The sequence below is a fragment of the Xenopus laevis genome, chromosome 1S (assembly GCF_017654675.1).
Source record: "Xenopus laevis strain J_2021 chromosome 1S, Xenopus_laevis_v10.1, whole genome shotgun sequence".
Lineage (NCBI taxonomy): Eukaryota > Metazoa > Chordata > Amphibia > Anura > Pipidae > Xenopus > Xenopus laevis.
The window spans coordinates 73,586,126-73,605,376 of NC_054372.1; the positions used below are offsets into that span (position 1 = coordinate 73,586,126).

Consider the following 19,251-nt stretch of genomic DNA (forward strand, 5'->3'; position numbering starts at 1 on the left):
GATCAGCTGGACATGCCACTGTGGTTGCGGTTGATGACCGCGCAGAAGGCGTCGCCCTTTCAGAGAGGCGCCGGGGGGGGACAGCAGCAGGGACCTTCCCCGGCGGTCAACAAACCTGGCTATTGCTGGCAATTTAGTGAAGGACAGTGCAAGTGGGGAGCCTCATGCAGATTTAAGCACGAATGTTCGGGTTGCGGAGGGGCGCACTCCTATGCAAAATGTTTCAAGAGAGGAAAAGTGGGAGCAAAGTCAGCCGAGGCTCAAAAAGGGGACGACCCGGTGAACCTCGACGCGATGCGGCCCTGGCTAGACAGGTACGTTAGGCGAGGGGATGCGGTAGTGTTGAGGGAGGGGTTTCAGTGTGGATTCAGGATACCTTTCCAACCTAGATCACAGGGGGAGGTGCATGGGAACCTAAAGTCCGTGGAGCGTAATCCGGAGATAGTTCGCCAAAAACTTAGGAAGGAGGTGGAACTGGGCCGGATGGCGGGCCCATTTGCAGCCCCTCCATTGGAGGACCTGAGAGTATCTCCACTGGGGGTGGTTCCAAAGAAGGAGCCCGGGAAGTTTCGCCTCATTCAACATCTTTCCTACCCGAAAGGCGCATCAGTGAATCATGACATTGACCCGGAACTTTGTTCTGTCTCGTACACGTCTTTTGACCAAGCATTAGCGGTAGTCAAGAAGGCGGGAGCAGGGGCTTGGTTGGCCAAAGCGGACATTGAGTCAGCGTTTCGCTTACTACCCATTCACCCAGACTGTCACCATCTCTTGGGATGTGCTTTTGATGGTTTCTTTTATGTTGACTTATGCTTACCAATGGGTTGTTCCATCTCCTGTTCGTATTTCGAGAAGTTTAGCTCCTTTTTAGAATGGGTAGTTCGTAAGAAGTCTAATTCGGGGGGTCTAGTGCACTATCTTGATGATTTTCTATGCGTGGGCCCCGCTATTTCGGATGAGTGCCTGCATGTGTTGGAGACGTTGCAGGAGGTGGCGGGCGAATTTGGGGTCCCATTAGCACCTGAGAAGACGGTGGGACCCGTCACTTGCCTCTGTTTTCTGGGGTTGGAAATTGATACGAGGGCGGGCGAATGCAGACTGCCTTTGGACAAGTTGAGTGAGTTGCGGAGTTGGGTGGTTAGACTGGAAAAACGTCACAAGGCCACCGTGAGAGAAGTGCAGTCGCTACTGGGCAGGCTAAATTTCGCTTGCAGAGTGATTGTTATGGGGAGGGTATTCTGCCGTAGGTTGGGTAGATTGCTGTCTGGGGCTGTGGCGCCCCACCACCATGTACGGTTGCCTAAGGAGGTGAGAGATGATTTGGCGATTTGGCGTCGGTTCCTTGACACATTTAATGGGAGGCTGATATTTCCAGAGAGCGAGGTCACTAATGAGGAAATCCAGCTTTTCACGGATGCAGCTGGTAGTCACGGTTTTGGCGCATATTTAGAGGGTAGGTGGTGCGCGGAGAAGTGGCCGGACCAATGGAGGGACGTAGGGTTGACGAGAAACCTTTGTTTTTTGGAAATGTTTCCCATTATAATTGCCTTGTTTATCTGGGGTGACCATTTGAGCAATAGACGGGTGCTTTTTGTGACAGACAACATGGGGGTGGTGCTGGCTATAAACAAGCAGTCGGCTTCCTCGGCTGAGGTAGTGCGACTTTTAAGGGTCTTGGTGTTACGATGCTTGCAACTCAATGTGGGATTCCGTGCAGTGCACCTTCCGGGAGTTGAAAATGAGATTGCTGACTCTTTATCTCGGTTTCAGTGGGAACGTTTTTGGCAACTGGCACCAATGGCGGACGTGGAAGGCCATCATTTCCCGGAGCATCTGTGGCAGCTCGGGACGTCCGACTTGGTGAGTTAGTGAGATCGTCCGTGGCCGAGTCGACTTGGACTTCGTATGGTAAGGTCTGGGCCGAGTGGGACCAGCTGGGTGATTGGGCTGGCGTTTCACATTCCCCCCAGGACTGGGGGGAGCTTATGCTTTGGTGGGTGTATTGGATGGCGGAACAGGGCAGGTCAGTGTCACAAATTGAGAAGGGTAAGGCAGCTCTTTCTTTCTGGTTTAAGGTTAGAGGCTGGGAGGATTTGACCAAGGGTTTTGTCGTTAGACAGGCGATTAAAGGTTTGACAAGGGGTCGCACTCGACAGGATTCTAGGAGACCTTTATCGGTCAATATACTACACAGTTTGGTTCGTGTACTGGAGGAGTTATGTTTCTCTACCTATGAGGCGGTATTATTTCGGGTGGCGTTTGTTTTGGCATTTTTTGGTGCTTTTAGAGTGGGGGAGCTGGTGAGCCTTAGCAAAAGGGCACCCGGGGGACTTCAGAGGTCGGACGTGGAGTTGTGTGAGGGGAGGGTTGACATATGGCTTAGGCGATCCAAGACTGATCAAGTGGGCAGGGGTCGCAGGGTCATGTTGTACGCCATTACAAATGGGGACATCTGCCCATATGCTAACATTTTGAAATACTTAGCTGCCCGGCCTATCGCCGAGGGCCCCTTGTTATTGCATGAAGACAAGACGCCGCTCACTAGGTTTCAGTTTGTACGGGTGTTTCGGTTGGGTTTGGAAAAAATTGGGAAGGCTCCGCTGGAGTATGGGTCGCATTCTTTTCGGATCGGGGCGGCTACGGAGGCAGCACGATTAGGCCTGAGCGATGCGGTGGTCAAAAAGATTGGCCGATGGGAATCAAGGAGATTTCAGAGTTACATTCGTACGGCAAGGTTACAATGAGGGCAGTTATCCTGGGGGGATACTTGGGGGAGGAAGGGATTTTGAATTTTTCGCAGAAGGCTGTGACTACATATCTTGTTCAAGGTGGAGGCCGGCGAGTTTGGATCATTGGACATTCCTTCGTGCGTTGGGCGGAAAGGAGACCCGCAGCTCGGAGGATTGGTGTGCAGCTGGGTTTTCCGGAACGTCAGGTTACCGTTAAATGGTTTGGTTTCCCGGGTCTACAGTGGCCTGGTTTATTTGACAGACTTATGGAAAAGGCATCGAGTGAGGAGCACCCCCATGTTTTGGTGTTGCACGCGGGTGGTAACGACATGGGCATTATGAGCCAGAAGGATCTGGTGAGGTTGATGAAGCTGGATGTTGATAAAATTCGTTCATTGTTTCCAGGTGTGGTGGTTGTGTGGTCGGAAATGGTGCCCAGGCTTGTATGGCGGTGGGCTCGGGATCACTCGGCGATGGAAAGGAGCCGAGTTAAATTGAACAAGCTGCTGAGTGCTTTTATTCGGCGGTCTGGGGGGGTGGTGATCAGACACAAGATTTTGGAGAAGGCCCGGCCGGGTTTTTACAGGCGGGATGGAGTACATTTGGCGGAGGTGGGCCTGGACATCTTTCTCTTGGATATGGTGGACGGGGTGAAAAGAGCCTTTCAATTGTGGAGTGGGGTGGCGCAGCCAGCGTAAAAGGGGTTTTCACTCTGTCAGCCAGTGGCGTAGTGGGGCTCCCCTACTGGGTAGCCAAAAGGGGGTGGTAGTGCCAAGGTGAGTTGGCCTGGGGCTAGGCCTAGGGGCAAGGAGGCACAGCAGGTATGAAAACAAGTCATGGTGGTCTAGCCTTAGGCTGGAGAACGGGTATGTGAACAGGAATACTGTTAAGTTATTGCAAGATATTGTTAAATGTTATATGCAGCCTTCAGCGGCTTGTAATTTTACACATGTCAATTTGTTACTCTTTGTTACTCATTTGTTTTTATAATAATGATGGTTTGTTGGTAAATAATTTTACTGAGTTTTGAATAAGGTTATGGAATAAAACAAGCTGCGGCCTTTTCACCCAGTAAGTCTTATGGTTTGATTATTGGGGGGGGGGTTAATAAAGTTTTGGGAACGACATCGAGTCATACTAAGTCAAGAAGCCCATGGAGCGCCCCTGGGACAGGTGAAGCGGAGAGGGGCATGACTGAGGGACGAGTAGGACAATAGGTGGTACTTGAATGCTAGGCATTCTGGGGATTGTAGGAAAAAGGGAGGCAAGGAAGAAGGAGGGCCCTGGTCTTTAAATAGGGGTGAGAAAGGCGGGAAGAGTCAGCTTACTTTTAGGACAGCAAGGAGTAACAGGGTTTCCCTCCCGCCCGCCCAACAGGGAAGGTGGGGGGATTATGTCGCAGCTTGGCGTAGTGGGGCTCCCCTACTGGGTAGCCAAAAGGGGGTGGTAGTGCCAAGGTGAGTTGGCCTGGGGCTAGGCCTAGGGGCAAGGAGGCACAGCAGGTATGAAAACAAGTCATGGTGGTCTAGCCTTAGGCTGGAGAACGGGTATGTGAACAGGAATACTGTTAAGTTATTGCAAGATATTGTTAAATGTTATATGCAGCCTTCAGCAGCTTGTAATTTTACACATGTCAATTTGTTACTCTTTGTTACTCATTTGTTTTTATAATAATGATGGTTTGTTGGTAAATAATTTTACCGAGTTTTGAATAAGGTTATGGAATAAAACAAGCTGCGGCCTTTTCACCCAGTAAGTCTTATGGTTTGATTATTGGGGGGGGGGGGTTAATAAAGTTTTGGGAACGACATCGAGTCATACTAAGTCATGTATCCCCATTGCCTGCCACCTGTCCAGACTTTAGCCAGTATACTCTGATTTCCTGCTGCCTTCCGAAACATCAGGCTGTCTATAACAATTTTGCATTGTTAACTGTGTTAAAAGGACATACATGACATATAATGGTGGTATTCATTATCTGGAAACCTGTTATCCAGAAAGCCATCTCCCATATACTCCATTTTATAAAATTAAACAAATTTTTTAAAATGATATCCTTTTTCTCTGTAATAATAAAAGAGTATCCTGTACTTGATCCTAAGATATAATTCATAATTATTAGAGGCAAAACAATTACATTTTTAAAAGATTCTTTTAGTAGACTTAAAGTATAGGGGGCAAATTCACTAAGATTCGTAGTTGCTCAAGGCGTAACTTTGCCGCACTTCGCCACACTTCGCCAGGCGTAGTTTCGCCAGCACTTCGCAAATTCACTAAAATCCGAAGTTGCGCTCAGGGGTAGCGTAAGGTTGCGAAGTTGCGCTAGCGTTGATTCGCTAAGTAAAGCGAAGTTACGTTAGCGAAGGCTAATTTGCATACGGCGCATACGTATCAGCACTACAAATGGCTAGAAAAGCTGCAAAACATCAAATAAAAATTTTATTTTGCCCTACACATGTGCCCACTGTCTAGGTAAGTTGCCATGAGTCAGGAGATGTAGGGGGGAAGGAGGGGAGCCCCAAAAATTTTTTCGATCTTTTTCAGCCTATCACCCATAATGTAGAAAACACGCCAGCGTTTTTTGGGACTTAGAAAAAATTTTGACTTTTTTTGAAGCAATCCCTATCTACTCTATTGCGCTTCGCATGGTCTGAGGTGGCGAAGGAAGTCTAGCGTAAAAGGTAGCGTTCAGTACACTGCGCGCGTTAGTGAATTTGCTTAGTTACGTCGCTAGCGAAACTTCGCCAGGCGTAAGGGTGCGAAGTAACACTAGCGAAACTACGCCAGCGTTCGTTAGTGAATTTGCGCAGTAACGAAAATGCCAAACGCTAGCGAAGTAACGCTAGTGTTAGGCGCTTCGTGAATTTGCCCCTAGGGATCTAGATCTAGAAAACCCCAGGTCCCAAGAATTCTAGATAAAAGTTCACATACCCTTATATATATTCAGTGGATCTTTGTTCGTTTTGTGTTTCATCAAATGATTAAGGCAGGAAAGATCAGTGTTTATTTAATGCTACAGCTATTCATTTTTAAAATATTTGATATGAGATTGAGTGTACACAGTTGTTCTGAAAATATTTACATTCAGAGATGTAATTCATAGCACCAATAGATAATTTTTATCAATGCCTGCATGCATATGATACAATTGTGATCTGTGCCCAAGAAAAGCTGACTGTGAGAAAAATCCTGCCTCTATCTTTGGACATATACAATTTTCTATGAAATTGCATGGCTTTGCATATGTATATAACATAAATTATTTCTGCTCCAATAGCTTAAAATTACATGACCAGGGTGGATGGGAGAACAAAACTAATGTATTTTTCAATATATTTTGCATGTATATGTATATGATATAAATAACTTGCATTACTATATACATATCTTGCTTTTTGACATGACTGTTTTTAATTCACAGTTAAGACATACAATTTACATATCTGATCCCCTGTATTGATACTACTCTTCCACAAAATGTACGGAAAACATATATCTATGAATCAGTCAATACAATAGTGCATTTAGCCTCAAAAGTGCTAGGGTAAGCTAATGTATTTGCCCATATTGTAATTATCCCTTGACAACATGCAGATTTTATGTCGGTGATAAATTTTATCATCTTAGTTTAAGAGTTTAAAAACCACCATATCGAAACACAAAATCCATACTATACACGTTAATGCTGATAGAGCAGTGTGTTTCATTTATGTTTAAGTACATATTATGATAGGATTTTACCAGTCCCATGAATAGAAACTGATTGCTCTAAAAGTGATTAATATGCAAGAGAATCTTTACTAATCTGTACTTATTGTCCAGAGTACCATTATAGGAAGTATGACACCATCTGCCTTTTTAAGCTATTCCTATAATTATGTATGTTCCATCAGAAATTAAAAAGAAAAATAAAGAAAAAGTTCTTGTAAAAAAACCTTGCTGGCTGTATATTTAAAATAAGTCAATTGTGTATCATTATATCAGTGAATTAATACATATATGATAAGGTTTTAAAAACAATGTAATATGCCAAACTACAGTGTATCAATATACAGTGTCAGTATGGTATCCCAAAACCCAGTACAAATGCCAAGGTTCTGGTCACGGCTCACGCTTCTGCTTGTAACTGCCACCATTCACTTCGGAAGGAGTCCTCTGCTACTTGGATGCCGCTAGGTCTTGAAGTAAGAGAAGCAAGGTAGTTCTGGGCAGACAAGGGAACTGTAACGTGTGACAGGAAGGACATGGAAAGAGTGGGATTAGACATGTGTAACTTATTTCTTACACAATTCAAGTTATAGCTGAAAACTATTGGTCATTATGGTGACAAGTGTCAGTTTTCAGAAAAAATAAAGTTTTCTTTCTTTTTTTTCTTTTGGTAATGCCTGCCCACATCCGAGCACCAATTGTGAAGTTTAGGGGGATCACAGCGGGATTTTTAGCATAAATGCAGGCCACTCCAAGATGAAAGGAAAAACAGTCAGTTTATTTTGAAAACAAAAGGCTTCCAGCAGCAATCAAATGGCAACAGAAAGTCCAAAATTAACAGAAATCGCTTACTTCGGCCACATTTAGCAGTCAGTATCCCCAAAAGTTTAACCAAACTTGGTCTTGGGGAAAACTCCCACTGGAAAAAAAAGTCTCCATCTTGGTATCAGACCCCCAGGTCTCTGAAAGTTCAGCCGGTGAACCAAAAACAAACATCCAGGGCACTGTCATGTGTAGCTCCTACTCACTCTCTGCACACCTGCTACTCACTCCCTTAAATACCTCTTGGCTGTCCAGCCCACCCCCTGGCTGCTTAACCCTCTGGTGTTTTTTAAAGGGATCACTTAACTGGATGGCTCAGAACACAAAAACAGGGGATACATATCTGCCATCCACAATATATTCTCTCCGACTTGTACATACCCCCCCCCCCCCGCCTCAACCCAGGGTAGAGCCTAGACAATGGACTCGGGACAGAGCATCCACATTCATATGTTGTTTCCTGGGTCTATGCTCTACTGTATATTTGAACTCCTGGAGTGCCAGAAACCATTGTGTTATCACTTTGGTGAGTGGAGCATGATCAGAGATCAGTCGGAATCTCCTACCTAAAAGGTAATAACGAAGGGAGTCCAAGGCCCACTTTATGGCTAAGCATTCTCGCTCCACTATTGCATAGTTTTTCTCAGCTGCAGTTAGCTTTCTACTAAGAAACACTACAGGATGCTCTTCTCCATTAATGACCTGTGAAAGGACAGCTCCCAGACTTATGTCTGAAGCATCTGTCTGAACAATAAACTCCTTTGAGAAATCTGGCGCCATCAAGATGGGGTGGTGACAAAGAGCGGATTTGAGTTCCAGGAATGCCTTTTCAGCATCCATGTTCCACTCAATCATGACTGACTTCCAACTTCCTTCCCAGGAATGCTCGTACCTGTTTCTTTGTATTAGGGCGGCGCCAGTTCTGGACAGCATCTAACTTATTTAGCTGGTGTTTTACTAGCCCTCTACCAACAATGTACCCAAGGTACCTTGCCTCTTCCATCCCTTTGGCACACTTTTCAGGGTTCACTGTGAACCCACCCTGTCTCAGGGAGTCAAGAACTGCCTGGACTTTAGGCAAATGGGACTCCCAGTCCCTACTAAAGATGACAATGTCATCCAGGTAGACGGATGTGTATCTCCATTGCCATTTGAAACGTAGCTGGGGCAGTTTGTAAACCAAAGAGCATTCTTTTATATTGAAAATGGCCATCTGGAGTGGAGAATGTTGTTTTCTTTTTTGCCTTCTGGGTTAGGGGTATTTGCCAGTACCCCTTGGTGACATCCAAAGTGGTAATATAATGGGCAGGACCTAACCTCTTTATAAGTTTGTCTACCCGGGGCATAGGATAGGCATCAAATTTGGAAATTTGGAATTTGGAGTTTTCTGAAATCACTGCAGAATCACAGATTACTGTTGGGCTTGGGCACCAACACAATAGAGCTTGACCATTCACTCTGTGATTCTTCAATAACTCCTAACATCAGCATTTTTTTTACCTACTCTGAGAAAGCTTCCAGCGAGCCTCTGGAATGCAGTAAGGTTTGAGACACACCTTTACTCCCGGCTCTCTAATCACGTCATGCTCTATGAAATTAGCGATCCCAGTCAAATCAGAAAAAATATCTTTGTTTCTCTGCAGAAACTCCCTTACTTGCTGGGTCTGGGCTTTTGACAATGATGTGGCTACCAGGACACTGTCAGCACCAACCTGAGACTCAAGTTTCCCACTAGCAAGTGCCGAAACTGATTATCTATCCTTCCAAGGCTTTAACAAATTTATGTGATAGATTTGGTAGGGCTTTCTCTTACCAGGTTGGTGAACCTCACCCACTTTTTCTACAATTTTAAATGGGCCCTGCCATCTGGCCAAGAATTTGCTCTGTACAGTGAGGATCAACACTGCCACTCTATCTCAAACCTGAAATTGCCTCACCTTATCTGAACGGTTGTATGCCCGGCACTGAGTTTCTTGGAAACTTTGCAAATGTTACTTAACCAGTTGCATCACTCCTGCGATCCTTTCCCTCATTTGAGAGATATACTCCAAAACACTTGTGAAGGTAGTAGCTTCACTTCCAGAGTTTGGGGCTGTGACACAATATCATTTTTACATTCATGCTTTATATCATTTTCAGCACCATACTTTCCCATAATTCCCAGAACTTTGGAAAGTCACACCCCACAATAACGGGGTGTAGCAGTTTACTCACCACTGCCACCTTATGCACCACAAATTCACCGGCAACAGTGATGGTCACTGGGACTAGCATGTAAGACCGGGTATCTCCGTGGATGCAAACTAACTTGGACGCTGGTTCAAATTCGCCAATAACACTGTCCAGTACCAAGGTCACCATGATCCCCGAATCCAGGAAAGTCTTGACTGGAACCTGATTAATGTAGACAGTACACTCAAACTGCCCCTCAACTAAGTTGGGGCATGCAGTTTAAACTTTGTGGGCAGAACAGGACAGTTGCTGGAGAGCCCCACACTCCATGGGCTCCTCCTTAAAGGGGCACTGTGCTCTAGTGTGCCCCCAGGCTTGACACCTCCAACACTGCACGTTCCCCAACTTCCAGGGCGAACAGGTATCTGCAGGTGCCCCTTGTTGGGCAGGTGGTGACACTTCTCCACTTTCTTTCACATTAAGCCTTGAACTCTGTGGGGACCTTTTCCTGGCTTTTCCTTTCTCCGGATGTGAGATGGTGACCGGTCGCTGATGTGTGGGAGCTAGTAGTTCCTTGGTACCCGTGTACCTCTCAACCATCTCAACCAGCTGATCTGCGGTTTTGGCGTCCCCATGACTCACCTAAAGCTGCAGATCAACAGGGAGGGACCGAAGATACCAATCTGTCACAACCCGCTCCACAATCTGGGGACCATTCAGATCCTCGGACTGCAGCCACTTGGTAACTTGGATAAGGTTGTACATCTGTGACCTAGGCGGTAGTTTGGTTTGATATTTCCACCTGTGTACTCTCTGGGCTCTGACTGTAGTGGTTACCCCTAGGCGGGCCAGGATCTCTGCCTTTAGCAGATCATAATTCATGGCATCACTTGGGTTCTTTCACACTGAGCCTTGAACTCTGAGGGGACCTTTTCCTGGCCAGCGTAGATTTCTCCGGATGTGAAATGGTGACCAGTCGCTGATGTGTGGGAGCTAGTAGTTCCTCGGTACCCGTGTACCTCTCAACCATCTCAACCAGCTGATCTGCGGTTTTGGCGTCCCCATGACTCACCTAAAGCTGCAGATCAACAGGGAGGGACCGAAGATACCAATCTGTCACAACCCGCTCCACAATCTGGGGACCATTCAGATCCTCGGACTGCAGCCACTTGGTAACTTGGATAAGGTTGTACATCTGTGACCTAGGCGGTAGTTTGGTTTGATATTTCCACCTGTGTACCCTCTGGGCTCTGACTGCAGTGGTTACCCCTAGGCGTCACCTGGCTTAAGATCGTAATACGCCATCTGTGGATCGCCAGACAGAAATCGGGCTATTAGGCCAGCCCATTTATCTCGGGGCCACCCTTCTCGCTCTACAGTCCTCTCAAATGTGGTAAGAAAGGCCTCCACATCATCCGTGGGACTCAACTTTTGGAGAAAATCAATTGCCCGGGTGGTTACCTGGGTCCCCTGGGCCGCGGCAACAAACTCCCATCCAACACGTTGGCTTGGGCAATTGTAGCCTCTTGTAAGGCAGTTGCCTGTAAAGTTACAGACTCTTGCAAAGCCAATAACTGAGCATCTGTGGAGTGCTGTTGAGTCACCATGGCAAATAGCTGGGCCTCTAGGCTCTTTTGCTGAACAGTTAGAGTGTTTTGCTGAGCCTCTGTAGCCTGCTGCTGAACAACCATTCTCTGCTGAAATTGAACTGTAGTGGTTTGCTGAGCCTCTGCAGCCTGCTGCTGCACGACCGTGCTCTGCTGAAGTTGAACTGTAGCTCGAGCCAGTTGCTGAAACAGTTACTCCATCTTTAGCAAAAATAGATTACTCTCTCTTTAAATCTCAGTTTCCAGAAAAAATAACGTTTTCTTTTTTTTTCCTTTGGTAGTGCCTGCCCGCATCCGAGCACCGATTGTGAAGTTTAGGGGGATCACAGCGGGATTTTTAGCATAAATGCAGGCCACTCCAAGGTGAAAGGAAAAACAGTCAGTTTATTTTGAATACAAAAGGCTGGAAGCAATCAAATGGCATCAGAAAGTACAGCTTCAGTCAGCAACTTTATTTGGACATATTTAGTGGTGAAAAGTTCTGTAGTGGGTGTGCAAAACCCACTACTGAGTATGTCCAGATAAAGCCATATTGATATTACTCTTGTTGCCTCCCATGGATATGTTGGTCAGCGCTGACAGCAGGTGACTTTGTGTATGTCAGGAAAGTACTAGTCTGTAAACAGGTCAATGATCAGAGTAGGCTTGATAAAGGGCCTGGTAGGCCCGAAACGTTGCCTAAATTGTATGATGTGGGCTTAATAAATTTTGGTACACTTTTTGCAACTTGAATACAGTGTGCTGCTGGTTCCTTTCTACTTTCTAAATGATCAGAGTAGGCGGCAGTAAAACATATAAACAAGAGCAGAACACATCAATATTAATGTCAGTGCTTAACCAAGTCAGTCATTACCATATCAATATTTCAAGGGTCTCTACCTCTCTTCATCAGGACCAGAGGAAAAAAACAGGAATTCAACAGAAATCAGGACTCTCTAATAAACGTATGGAATAAAAAAAAAAAGTCAAAGTAAAAAAATAAATAAAAGAACTGGTTGAATAAAGATCTGTCCTATTGCAGGTGAACTGCAGTCCAGATTGGTAATTTCAGCACAAAGTGCAGAGTGCTGTATTACCACTGTAGTCCAAAGTAAATGAGTACTAAAGGGTGCTTTGCCTTATGTTCCGGCCCTTGCAGGCCCTATTTGACAGTCTTTTGTTGTTGGGGTTAACTACCATACACTGAGAAAAACATTCTAATGGTGGCTCACTAGCTTTGGGCATAACAATTTTTATTGCTGCTCAGTGTAAATAACAGTGTAATAAAGTGTTTGAAATGGAATTCTGGCATAAAAAATATTTAAATGAATCAGTTGAAACAGATAAATCCATGTTAATTAACATGGATGGCAAATTAATTTGCTTTCAAAGTATCATGCAATATCCTTTGGGATAAACTGGGACTTTTTATCCTTGTCCACAAAATAGAGAATATTTTGAGCTGACTTTATTCTGTATCGATATTGGAATAATTTATACCACTTAATTACAGAGTTAGAGTAATTGATTTTAGAGCCTAGAATACTCTAATATGTGATCTTAGTGGTTCTAAATTCTTTAATGAAAGCTTTTCTAGTACTCATTCATGCTGTTGAGTGATCACTAGCAAAATATATTATCCATATAGCCTCCCGTGTTGATTTCCCAAGTGTATATACTATGTTAAAGGAGAGATTGTGTGCATTTGTGTGAACATTGAGCAGAATACTCAGCAGCTTCAGCAGATTCAAGGCTCAATTTATTCATACCTTGCAGCTACAAAATACTAAGTATGTATCAATTTTCTAACTTTCCCTTCTCGGCACCGAGACCGTAAACCTAGAATCACACCAAGAACATACAGTATCTAACCTTGAAACCAATTGCCTTAGGGTGATATTGGAAATGTGAATGATGAACACAAGCTTCAGTAGCAGAACTTACTATTATCAGAATTGAACTCTATGTTTTGTTTTTAAACATGCTACAGTAAATATATGCATGCAGCAGATATAAATATCAAACTTAAAGAAGAAAATGTAAGATGATGAAACAGTGTTTGATGATATTATGTTGGAATTGTCTATAAATGATGATGACTTCAGTATATATAAGTATATATTATGGTGCATGAAATTGTGGGATCCTATTTGAATTTAACATTTCTGCCTAAATATAACGTAAACATGATTTGTTTTCATTTGAGTCTTAAAGGGCACCTATCACAGCCAAAATCAAACACATATTAACAATCTGACCAGTACAACATAAACACGTTTAATCAAACTACATATATAGTTTTTTGAAAAAAACTGCAGGTTTTTAAAAAATTCCTTACTTTGTCAAATGGGTTCTTTCAGTAAGGGAGGCCATACTGAGACTATAACAGAGACTATAATATGCAAATTTCAGGAGCATGGTCAGATTGTCACACTGCTTTGAGTATTCTACCCAAAATGACTTGTTTTAGTAAACTCCTCCACTAGAAGTATCAGGAGATTTCCCTATCTTGTCCCCTGCTGGTGATGTTATTATGCAAATGAAGGACACACACTAACTTTCAGCAGGTGGCAGCACTACTGTACAGCAGCTAACACAGAGGTTTGGCTGATTTAAAATAGATTAGAAGGGTTGATAAGCAACAAGGAATTTCAACTGAGCATGTGCGAGATTTCAGAGCTGCAGTTGGCTGGGAAGATATAGGTAGGAGGAGCCAGTGAAATCCAAGATGCCTGCCTCAGCTAGAACTGCAGTGGAGATAGGGGAGATCTTGCAGAAGGTATAGTGAGCTGATGATTTACATTATACAAACAATTCTAACTGTTTTAAAAATCAGATTTCTTGAAACTATCATTTCAAATTATTTTAGTTATGATTGGTACCCATGAACATTTGGAATTTGAGATTGCCATTCCAAAACATTCTTTTGTGTTCTACCTTAGACTTTTTTGGTCAAGCAGCCTTGGGACGGTAACAATGCTGAGTTGCCTCCATTTGTATACAATTGTCCTGGCAATCAAATAGCCAAACTTGATATGCTTCACCTGCATTTGGCTGTTCGGTGGTAGTTCCATGACACACAGTGTGTACAAATAGCAACTGGCAAAAGGCCTGTGTTAACTTCCTTGCAGTGGAATGCATGAAAGGGTTACCACAGATGAACGCATTACCAAATGCTTGCTTGTAAGAGCCTAAATAAGGACCCCCCACTCACACACATTATCATTCCATTACCTAAAACACTTGATTTTAATTTCCCTTTCAAATAAATCAAAAATACTAGAGGTTCACAATTGCTGAACACAAATACAGGACTTTGGGTAATTTTTCTCAATAAACAATTAAGGGTGTATAAAGTGTTTGGCTAATTTGTATAATTGGATTCTCATTACATAGACTGTATAGATCGCATGACTTTTTGTCACAAAACAAGGAAGTAAAAGATGTTTTCCCCTTCCCACCCCTAATTTGCATATTCGAATTTGGTTCGGTATTCGGTCAAATCTTTCGCATAGGATATGGGGGTTCAGCTGAATCCAAAATAGTGGATTCGGTGTATCCTTAATCTCTATGTTTTCCCAACATCCTAGATGCAGACATGCATAGGTCGGGGCAAACGTTGCTCCCATGTAGGTACCTCTGTCTGTAAAATTTACCATTAAAGACAAAAGTATTATATCTATAGCTGCCGGACAGTCAGTGCTATGAAAGGCTACGATATGATCCAACAGTAAAATTATTATTAACTATAACTATATTATGAAGGATGCATGGTCGAGTGGGGTTATCTCTAAAGTAGAGTATTGTGCTTTGGTCAATGAAAATTACATACTCCCACATTTTATATGCAATCAAAGGTACACCAAAATCTGAATAAACCACTTGAGAGACCCATCATCTCCATTAATGGCAACCCATGCGAGTACACCCATAATTTTTTGCATATGAAATTTTATGCTCCTTTGTCCTCAAACTTCCATCATATATACATGATACGGGTGACTACTTGACTAAAATTTAGGATCTGAACATTGATCCTAGTACTTTACTAGTAAAATATGATGTGGAGACTTTATACCTCGATAGCACACAAATGTGTTTCATTGGCAGCAAAAATTTTATGGAGACTGAAAGTCAATGGAGTCCAAATTATATTGATTTTATTCGTGCCTTATTAACGTAATGTGTGACAAATAATTTTTCTCATTTAACAACAAGTTCTAAATACAAAGAAGGGGTGTAGTAATGAAGGCATTTGCTCCTACAAATGCTAATCTGTTTTTAGGTTGGTGAGAGGCCAATTATGTATTTAGTGATACATTGTCACAATTCACAAATCATGTGGCAGTATGGTACCACTACATGGGTGATTTGGTCTTCCTGTTTACAGGACTATCCAATTTACTCATGGAGTTCATAGAGCTACTGAACAATAATAAATATAATATCAAATCGAGATACACATTTGGTAGCAGACTGATTGACTTTACAGAAGTAACTTTATATCGGACATCCAATGATACCTATGCCAGTGACCTGTTCTGTAAAAAGACAGCTATCAATTCTATTGTTCATTTTTCCAGTCAGCACCCCATTTCCACTAAGAAAGGAATTCCAGTTGGGGAATTTATATGGCAGAATAATACAGAGCTGAGCGTGTTTAAGAAAAGGACACAGGAACTTTCCACTAGGTTAAAAGAGCGAGCGCAATATTATTGAGAAGGCATACTATAGGGCCCTTACAACATCACAGCAAATTTTAATCTGTCCTAAACAACAGATGATAAAACCCAGGAGTAAACAATTCTATTCATTGGGACTTTTGGCAACTAATGGCACATGGTGAATCAAATTTTATGTAAGCACTGGCATATACTACGCACAGATCTAAATTTGTTGGAGAGAGGCATAGGATCTGCAGTAGAATAGCACTTAATCTTGCAGACAAATTGGTCTCTAGATATTTTATCAATAATCAAAATGGGGTTGTTATCTTAACTTTATATGACTGCTTGAGTAGTGACTGAATGATACTTGTTGGTGGTGGATGTGATTCAAGTGTGAATACCTGCACATTATAGAGCTAGCAATTCATTTGAGGGCTAGAACCAAGGAAGAATAGTGTGGTATTGGTGTCCTGGTTTGTTTCCCGTAGTGAGGCAGGGATAGAGGTGAGCCTGAGCCGTGAACCCACCTGACTCTACGTTACCCTAGATTAGCTCAGTTACTCATCAAATCACTGCAACAATTGGTCCACACATGATTTGTGTCTCCAAACAGGGTTTTTAACTTATGGGAAGTCTGCTTTTTGATCTATTGGACTGAATAGCTGTTTTAATGCAGATAAATAAAAGTTAAATTGTATAGTACTAAATTCTAGAAATCACTGGGGAGTGAGGAGGTGCCAGCATGGGTTTTTTCTTTTCTCTTTTGAATTTTTGTTGTAAATTGTATAAACTGAGTTATGGATTAACTACCTTGAGTGGTGCTAAAACACTGCTGTGCAGTCAGTCTGCCAGTGAACCTGGTTATTCTGGTAAATTAACAAACTCTGTGAGTTACTGTTGCTTTTGTTACACACTGTTAAAAGTTCTTCTGTCTTAAAAACTCAGTTGTGAATAAAATGGGCAGATTTCTGTTAAAAGCTACCTGAATGTTGTTGTATTTACATATTAAGAAGTAATATTTTGAGTGAATTTACACAAAACGTATATAATATGCAAACATGAAGAGCACTCCATGTCCAAGTTAGCTTGCTTAGGTGCAGGCAAAACTTTTATATATATATATATATATATATATATATATATATATATATATATATATATATATATATATATATATATATCTGTCACTCTCCCTTCACTTCCATCTGCGGCTCTCGCCTCCCTCCCCTATCCTCCCATCTTCGTCGCATTATTTCAATTTTGGGTACTTATGGTGGGGGGGAGCGGGGTAGCCGGCTGGGTTGCCTGGTCGATTGGCCCGGCCCTGATATCTATATAAAGTGAATATAAAGGTTGATGCTCTGATGATTCCCTAGATTCCTGTCATATGTGTCACAAAAGCAAAATGTGTATATAGATTACAGACTGCAATGACATCAACACTGGTTAAATTAAAATATGGTCAAACTGATCAAAAAAGCTGTTTTGTATTCTATGCTTTATTTGATATAAAAGCATATATGATATATGAAAATTTTAACCTTTTCTCATAACCAATGTGTTACCGTCATAGAGCTCTATCATCCCTTGCATTCATCAACTACAAAAAGAGCACAAAAAGAACACATACATGCAGTACATTCAGTAGTGTAAAAATACACTTTCATTCATTCATTCATTCAGTGGCGGAACTACCGGGGGAGCAGGGGGTGCGAGCGGGCCAGGGCCCGCAACCCCTCAGGGCCCCCCGGCAGCCAGCGCGCCATTGAAAATGTGGGCTGTACGGAGGGGGGCGGGGCCCGGCTGCGGGTCACGCACCAGGGCCTGTCCCCCTCTAGGATCGCTACTGCATTCATTCATTCATTCATTCATTCATTCATTCATTCATGTAACTAAATATAATATTGCTTTCCCAAAAAATGTTGCCAGGCATTGTTTAAAAAAATCAAATAACAGTGTGTCAGTGTGAAGTTCAAAAGGTTAAATCCTGCAGTCTTTACTCTTTCTAAAAACACTCCTTAAGGCACAGACTTAGGCTGATAACATGTATTTTCATAGGAAGACACATTGTCATCTGATGTCCATAGAAAATGTATCTTGTTAAAACTATTCTCACTAATAAAATTACAGAGTAGAAAACTCAGCAAACTAGGATTTTGGACTGTAATGGCATTTTGCCTTTTATAGCCAACTGACCTCTGGTATAAAACATAAAACATAAAACTGAGGAAATAAAATGCACATTCCTGAGTATAAACATGTTGTTACAATAGTCTAAACCAGGGATCCGCAACCCTTTGAACCGTGAGCAAAATTCAGATGTTAAAGGAGCTGGGGAGCAACGCTAGCATGAAAAATGTTCTTGGGGTGCCAAATAAGTGCTGTGATTGACCATTTGGTAGCCCATAGGTGCACTGTCAATCTACTTGAGGCTCTGTTTGGCAGAATATGTGTTTTTTATGCATAAACACTTGCCACAAGTCAGTTGTTCAAAAGTAAGTGCTTGCTTTGAGGCCACTGGGAGCAACATCCAAGGGGTTGGAGAGCAACATGTTGCTCACAAGCTACTGGTTGGGGATCACTGGTCTAAACAGTAACATACAGTAATAGATCTGATTTAAATGGGCTAACATCCAAGTTCAACCTTTTTGTGTAAACAAAACTGCCTAAGTAGTTTAACAAAGGAAGGAGAAAACCCCATATGGAGCCTTTCCAATACGCTTCAGTGGGGGAAAAATGCCTTCCTGGATCAACTTTGTATTAAGAGTTAATTTCACTAACACTGTATTTTTTACTCTATAAAAGAGATAGTACAATTGCTTTGAGAAGAGATTTCCAGAAAATCAACGTTCTTCCTGTAAAAAAACTCTTTTCACATACAGTATCAAGATGGAAGTGTCATTTACTTACTGCACCATAGTGTGCAATGTACAATTTATGGTGCAACAACCATTATTTGTACCCACAATGCAGGGTTTTTTCCCTATAATTTCAGCGTCATTGTAGTCTCCAAGGGCAAGGTGCATTGAAACTGACGCATTTAAGGAAAGGGTACTTAAATTAATAAACAAGCAAACAAATATGTACCTAAGTAAACAATTAGAAACTAAGAGTATGTAAGGCATATTACTATTTAGATGTTTGTCCAAAAATTATATAATTTAAAGGTGAACCCGTCACCTAAAAAAATATTCAAAAACCTATTTTATCACATTAGTCAAGCAAAATGAACTTTAATAACACAATATAAATTATTTGAATCTTGTTTCCTTCAGTCTGAGAATTCATAATTATAGCAAGCAGGCAGGAGCCATTTTATGGACACTGTTATCAAGGCAAGCCTTGCATCATCTGAGAATTTTGTATGTGCACCAGAATGGGAGACCCCAATGTCCATCCCCGTGTACTGGTTACACAATTAAATTGTAAAGAGACAGTAGGAATGTGTGGAGAGCAGTGATATCTAGGAAGTGCTGAATGGAAAGTGAAAGTAATTGTCTGCCCCGCCTCTAGGCATAGAGGAGGGGCAGACAATATTTGATTCACAGCTGAGATTTTTAAATGATC

At 42.5% G+C, this 19,251-nt stretch overlaps 1 protein-coding gene across 2 annotated transcripts in view; it reads right to left on the reverse strand.

Annotated features, from left to right (window-relative positions):
- LOC108704562 (ephrin type-A receptor 5-like) overlaps positions 1 to 19,251 on the reverse strand; it is a 311,050-nt gene that overhangs the window by 145,729 nt on the left and 146,070 nt on the right. The gene's annotated exons all lie outside the window — the stretch shown is intronic.